The sequence below is a fragment of the Urocitellus parryii genome, chromosome 9 (assembly GCF_045843805.1).
Source record: "Urocitellus parryii isolate mUroPar1 chromosome 9, mUroPar1.hap1, whole genome shotgun sequence".
Taxonomy (NCBI): Eukaryota; Metazoa; Chordata; class Mammalia; order Rodentia; family Sciuridae; genus Urocitellus; species Urocitellus parryii.
This window is the reverse complement of record NC_135539.1, coordinates 142,135,554-142,142,737: the sequence shown is the minus strand read 5'-3', so window position 1 is coordinate 142,142,737 and position 7,184 is coordinate 142,135,554.

Below are 7,184 nucleotides of genomic sequence, written 5' to 3'. Positions count from 1 at the left end.
GTGGGATTCTCTTGATACATATCATACTGTCCCGAGAGAGTTCATCATTATATTTTTCTTCATTTTGAGGGGAAGTCGAAATAAGTCCCATCACCAACACATGATCCTTCTGCAGCACCAGAGCTCCTGTTATGCTCAAATTCGGGACCCCCAAAAGACCACTAGAGACCAAGATCGATGTAAGCAGCAAAGAGGTGTTTATTGCGAGCTAGCTTGGTCCTCCACGAGCACACAGCAACTGGTGATGCTGAGAGACCTCGAGCCCAGGGTTTGCAGCAGTTTTATACACTCTTTGGGGAAGGCGGGGACTTCACATACATCATAGTATCTCCTAGCAAATCATCACACACCTCGGGAAAATCAAACAACAACTCTTAACATTGATTAGCACATTCACTGGTGGAAACAAGTTGGGTAGGGGTGATTGGTTAATAAAAGAGGGGGATTCGTGGGCTGGGGATGTGGCTCAAGTGGTAACGCGCTTGCCTGGCATGTGCGGGGTGCTGGGTTTGATCCTCAGCACCACATAAAAATAAAATAAAGATGTTGTGTCCACCGAAAACTGAAAAATAAATATTTTTTTAAAAATTCTCTCTCTCTCTCTCTCTCTTAAAAAAAAAGAGGGGGATTCGTTTGAACTGATTGGTTTAAACCACGAGGGGTATACATGCTGAACTACATGGTTTTCCAACATGTTAACCACCATAAACTACTGGGAGGGTCATCTGGCATCCCAGTTATTTTTCCTGTCTCATGCTAATTGGTGGTTGCTAGGGGGTTGCTATGGGTCCTCACTGTTGAGGGCCAAAGCCAAGTCCGGATGACGCCTGGCATTTTGCCAGAAGTAATGGTTGAGAGGTGAGCCATTAAGATGATGCTGGATTGATTCAATTGTATATAGACCCCTGCTATCCGCCTCGGGTTCCCGCTACATTGGAGTTCTCGCGAAATTTCCTGGGGAGTCCGCGTTGGTTGGTGAAGTTCCGGTGGAGGGAGTTCCGGTTGGTGTGGTGTGCTGGAGAGGGGCCTCATGGGTGGCGTTCGGGAGAGTTCCCGGGGAGAGTGCGTGGAGTGCTGTTGGAGTTCAGGCAATAAAGTTTCCTGTCTGAACATACAAGTGCTTTGTGGCGGCTCAGTGATTTGTGCCCAGCCAGACTGCAGCATTTGGTGGCCGGTACAGGGAACGCCTGAAGCTTGGGGGTAAGTGAAATTGATCGCCCCTGAGGGAGAGCGAAAGAATGGGTGACCATTTCAAAAAACAGTGTGTTCTTGTTTTGATTTGTTTTGTTTTTGTTTCAAGCTGCCTGTCCCTAGAACTTTCTCAGGCAAACTGGGAAAAATGGTTGGCTCAAGGTTTGAAGTTGTTCGGCCCTGAGGAAGAGATAGAGATAGACCACGAAAATAGGAAAATTGATACAATGATTTTTTGTTCCATTTTAGTTTCATTCTGTTTCGGTTTTGTTTTGTGTTATCTTCTGGGTTGCATTATCTTTATAGTATTAGAAATTAGTAAAAAACAAACCGAAAGAGTGTTAAGTAAATTGTTAGAGGTTCAGACTATGGAGGAAGACATTTTAGATCAAGTAAAAGAGAAGGTCTCTCGAGCTAGTCAGACAGAGGAAGAAAATTTAAAGGAGGAGGGACTTTCAGGGAAAAAGTTACAACAGGAGGCTGCTACTAATACCTTTCTAACACCAGAGGGTGTAAGTGTCCAACCAACAACTCCACCTATAGAGACAACATATGCTGGGGGGCCCCCAAACCCCATAGTTGATAGATGCCCTGTACTTGAGCAGGAAGGAGGGCAGTGAATTCACCATGCTTTAGATTTCAAAACAGTGAAGCAGTTAAAGGAGGCTGTAACAACCTATGGTCCCCAAGCACCCTTCACTGTAAGCATGGTCAAATCCATTACCAACTTGGACTTGACGCCAGCAGATTGGGCTAGTATGTGTAAAGCTGTGCTAAATGGAGGGCAATATTTTTTATGGAAGGTTGCTAATGAGGAATTTTGCATGGAGATGGCTAGGCGATATGCAGCAGCCGGTTATCCTCAGAGAAATCTAGATATGTTGTTAGGAAAGGGACCTTATGAGGATCAGCAGCAACAAATTAGATATGATCCTGCTATGTACTCACAAATTGCTGCAGATGCAGTTAGGGCATGGAAGACTTTACAAGGACATGGAGATTTACAAGGTCAATTATCTAAGTTAATAAAGGGAGTTAATGAACCTTATGCTGAATTTGTAGATAGGCGTATTCAGACAGCTACCAGAGATTTTGGGGATACAGAACAAGCAATACCATTAATAAAACAACTGGCTAATGAGCAAGCGAATCGTTGGTGCAGAGATATCATTAGACCATGGAAACATGAAGATTTAAACATATATTAAATTATGTAGAGACATTAATGAACAAGGGCAAGTCTTGGCAGCTGCAGTACAACAGGCTTTAGATGCCAGGCCCAAAACATGCTACAATTGTGAACAAACAGGACATTTTAAAAGGAATTGCCCCATAGGAGGAGGGTTTAACAAAACTAGGTATCAAAGGGGTAGAATACCGGGTATTTGCCCACAATGCCATTGAGGGAGACATTAGGCTAATGAATGCCGTTCTCAACCACCATAGAGGGTACTCCGTTATCAAAAAACGGACAAGGAACAGGTGTTTACCCACGATATCGTGGAGAAAGGCATTGAGCTCCATTGCCAAAAAATGGACAGGGGGGCCCAATGCTCCGGGGCCCATGACCACTAATAACTGGGGCACTGGAGGAACCCAGCAACACCATCAGGGTAGTGCCCAGGACACATTGTCCATCAGATCTCTCATCAGACAAACCAGAGGGAGTGCAGGGTTGGACAACTGTGCCTCCGCCAGAACAGTACTAACTCCAGAGATGGGAGTTCAAATCATTCCCACAGGAGTAAAAGGACCTCTTCCCCAAGGAACAGTAGGCTTATTGTTAGGACGCAGCTCTTCTACTCTAAAAGGACTTATGATAAGTCCTGGGGTAATTGATCCCGATTATGAAGGTGAAATAAAAATTATAGCTAGTTCTCCAAGAGGTATATCAGTAATTTCACCAGGAGATAGAATAGCACAGTTATTAAAAATACCCAGCCTGCATGATAAATTTTGCAGTAGTACTATAGAAAGAGGTTCCAGGGGATTAGGCTCCACAGGTGTGGATTGGGCTATTGCCGCAAGCTCTCCAGGAATTCCCTCAGAGGCCAACTGCCACCACCAGCTCTTCCCACAAGCCTCTCAACCCCAACTCCTCCCGCTCTTGAGGCCGATTGGCTGGGTCGCGTGGGTGGAGCCAAAAGAGTCCCCCAATGAGCAGCTCTGTGGTCTGAAAGGGCGGGGAAACAGCCCAATGAGCATCACCACAGAGGAGCCAATCAGCTGGAAGTTTGCTGGGGCCGCTTCGGCTGTGGCTCTCAACAGGCTATGCTGTCTTTAAATTTAGATTCTCGCCCCATGCTAAAACTAAATATTCAAGGACATGAATGTAATGGGCTACTGGATACAGGTGCAGAACTTAGCATCATCTCTCCTCAAGAATGGCCAAAACATTGGCTGTTATAACAAGCCACTCAAATGCTTTGAGGCCTAGGAGTGGCGACTAATCTCTATAGAAGTGCAATGGTATTAGATTGGAAGGATCCTGAAGGATGTGAAGGAACTATACAGCCATATGTATTGGATCATCTTCCTATAAATTTATGGGGACAAGATGTCCTAGATCAATTAGGTGACATTAACAAATAACATCAATCCAAATGCGCCGACTATTATGGCTAGACAAGATTTTAGGAAAGGAAAAGGATTAGGAGAAAAAGGACAAAGTATAGTGGCACCAATACAAATAGATCAAGAAATAGATAGATATGGATTGGGTTTTCAGGAGGGGTCACTGAGACAATAAAAATTACTTGGAAATCAGAAAGACCAGTATGGGTTCCTCAGTGGCCCCTGACTAAAGAAAAGATACAAGCAGCCCATGACCTGGTCAGACAACAATTAGCAGAAGGACATATACAACCTTCTGTATCTCTCCATAATACTCCCATTTTTGTCATTATAAAGAAATCTGGTAAATGGATATTATTGCAAGATTTAAGAGCCATTAATAATGAGATGGTTATTTTGGGACCTGCTTAATCAGGGATTCCTCAATTGTCTGCTTTGCCAAAAACCTGGTGCGTTTTAGCTATAGATATTAAAGATTGTTTTTTTTTTCAATTCCAGTTCATTCTGAGGATAGTCCATGTTTTGCATTAACTATCCCTGCACTGAATCATGAAGGTCCCGATCAGAGATATGAATGGAAAGTACTCCCTCAAGGGATGGCTAACAGCCCAACTATGTGTCAAATTTATGTTAACAAAGTAATCCAGCCACTTAGAAATCAAAATCCTGAACTACAAATATTTCACTATATGGATGATGTATTATTAGCACACAAAGATAAAAACACATTGCTAGAATGTTATGCCACACTTACAAATTCATTAAAAAATTATAATCTAGAGATAGCAATAGATAAAGTACAATTAAATTTGCCAATTAATTATTTAGGAATTCTACTATTCTCAACCATGGTCTGTTCACCAAAAATTCAAATATGAGTGATCAACTCAAATCACTTAACGACTTTCAAAAGTTATTAGGAGACATAAATTGGATAAGGCCTTATCTAGGCATACCAACAGGAGAGTTGGGACCTTTATTTGATATCCTAAAAGGTCCATCAGATCCAAATTCACCCTGAATGTTAATGCCTGAAGCAAGAAAGGCATTAAAAATCATTGAAACATATATGGAAAATATGCATTTGGATAGAATTGATATAAGTTTGCCTTTATTATTTACTGTACTACCAACAAAAAATATTCCTATAGGAGTATTTTGGCAAGAAGGTCCATTATTGTGGATACATTTATCTTATTCTTCTAACACTATTCTTACTAGGTATCCTGAGGCTGTAGGACAATTGATACTCAAAGGAATAAAAGCAGCAAAGGGAGTGTTTGGAATTTCTCCCAATAAAATTATTACTCCATATACTATAGATCAAATTGATGAGTTATCTAATGAGTTAAATACTTGGGCAATAATCATGTGTAAATCTAATGTTTCATTTGATAACCACTTATCATCTAATCCTTTGCTGTCTTTTTGGTCTTCGCATCCTGTAGTTTTTCAAAAAATGACAAGAAAAACACCTATCATGAATGCTCAAATATATTCACTGATGGGTCATATAATGGTACAGCAGCAGTAGTCACCCCTGATCAAACTTTTACATTTTTAGTACCCAAACAATCGACTCAAAAGGTAGAGCTTAATGAAGTATTACAAGCTTTTGTGATGTTTAAAGATTCTGTATTTAATTTATTTTCTGATAGTCAGTATATAGTTAATGCTATAATATCCCTTGAAGATGCTGGTAGGATTTCCCCTTCCTCTACTGTTTTCTCTTTGTTTTTCACTATGCAAAGTCTAATCTGGGACAGAAAAGATCCATTCTTTATAAGACATATCAGGGCACAGACAGGATTGCCTGGAGCCCTTAGTTTGGGCAATGATTTAGCAGATAAAACTACAAATGACATACATATTTTCTCTACACTAGAAGAAGCTACAAATTTTCATAAAAGTTTCCATGTCAATGCTAATACTTTACAAAAGCATTTTAAAATAACTAAGGAACAAGCTAGACAAATAATAAAACAATGTCAAAATTGTGTGACCTTTTTACCACAAGTTAATCTTGGAGTCAATCCTAGAGGACTGATACCTAACCATATTTGGCAGATGGACGTCACACACTTGCCAGAATTTGGAAAATTAAAATATTTGCATGTTACAGTTGATACTTCTTCCAGATTTTTGATGGGCTCCCTTCATGCCAGAGAAAAAACTAAAGATATTATAGCTCATTGCTTACAAAATTTTGCCACTGTGGGCGTTCCAAAACAGTTAAAAACAGATAATGCCCCTGGTTATACTTCTACCTCTTTTATACAATTTTGCTCATCATTTGGCATTACTCTTATAACAGGAATTCCATACAATCCACAGGGACAAGGCATAGTTGAAAGAGCTCATCAAACTATTAAAATGTACTTATTAAAGCAAAAAGAGGGATTTGGGAAGGGGTATATATCCCCCAAAGATAATACAACCCTTTTTACTCTAAACTTTTTAAATTTGGATTCATCGGGGCTTAGTGCTTCGGAAAGGCATATGTGTCCAAAAAATGTACATAAGCCTAAGGTACTTTGGAAGGATATTCTAACAGGACAATGGAAAGGTCCTGACCCAGTGATTGTCTGGAGTCAGGGGTCTGTTTGTGTGTTTCCATAGGGAGAACAGCAGCTGATTTGGATTCTAGAGAGATTAACTAAAGCGATTTCTACAGACCAAAAAAAGATGACTTGGCTCAAATCCTTAACAGCTGATATCCTTACATCTGCAACAGTGGTTCTCCCACACCTGGAGGCTAATGAATAATGAACACTATTAAAGCCTATTTCAAATGAAAAAACCTTGGCACTTGTTTGTGGGAATACCTTCAGACCCATATGCAAGCTACAGGAAAAAGGATGGGATATCTAAAGAAGAGTCAAACCCAGGTGGTAACCAGGATGCTTTTTACAATATCTATTTTATTATTGCCTTTTCTCACATCATGAAGTTCTATTTTATTTTTTTGAGCTCATACAGACCTAGGTTAATGTTTTTCTGATCAATTCTATTTTTTGACTGTGAAGTTTTTAAACATTGCAATGGAGATTTCACCTGTGAAAAGCTACAAGGCCTTTACTATTATGTTATGTGCTGTATGTATTGTGTTATGTGTGCACTCTTGTGTTTTGTGTTGTACGTCTGTATGTGCGTATGTCCATATATCATATATGAGGAGCACTCATGAAAAAATGGATCCAAATTTTTTTTATTCAAGTGATTTAAATGGTTTAATTTAAATTGGTAAACAGCTGTTGAGGATTGTTTTAATTTGTGAACAAAAAAGGAGTTAACAGATCTGTTTGTTTACTTTTACCTTTCCTTTTCATTATATTTAATAATTCTGTTCAGGATAATGTAAATTGTTTAAAAAATTGCTTTCTTTTAGTGCCTGCTGGAATGTTACATAATTTTTTTTT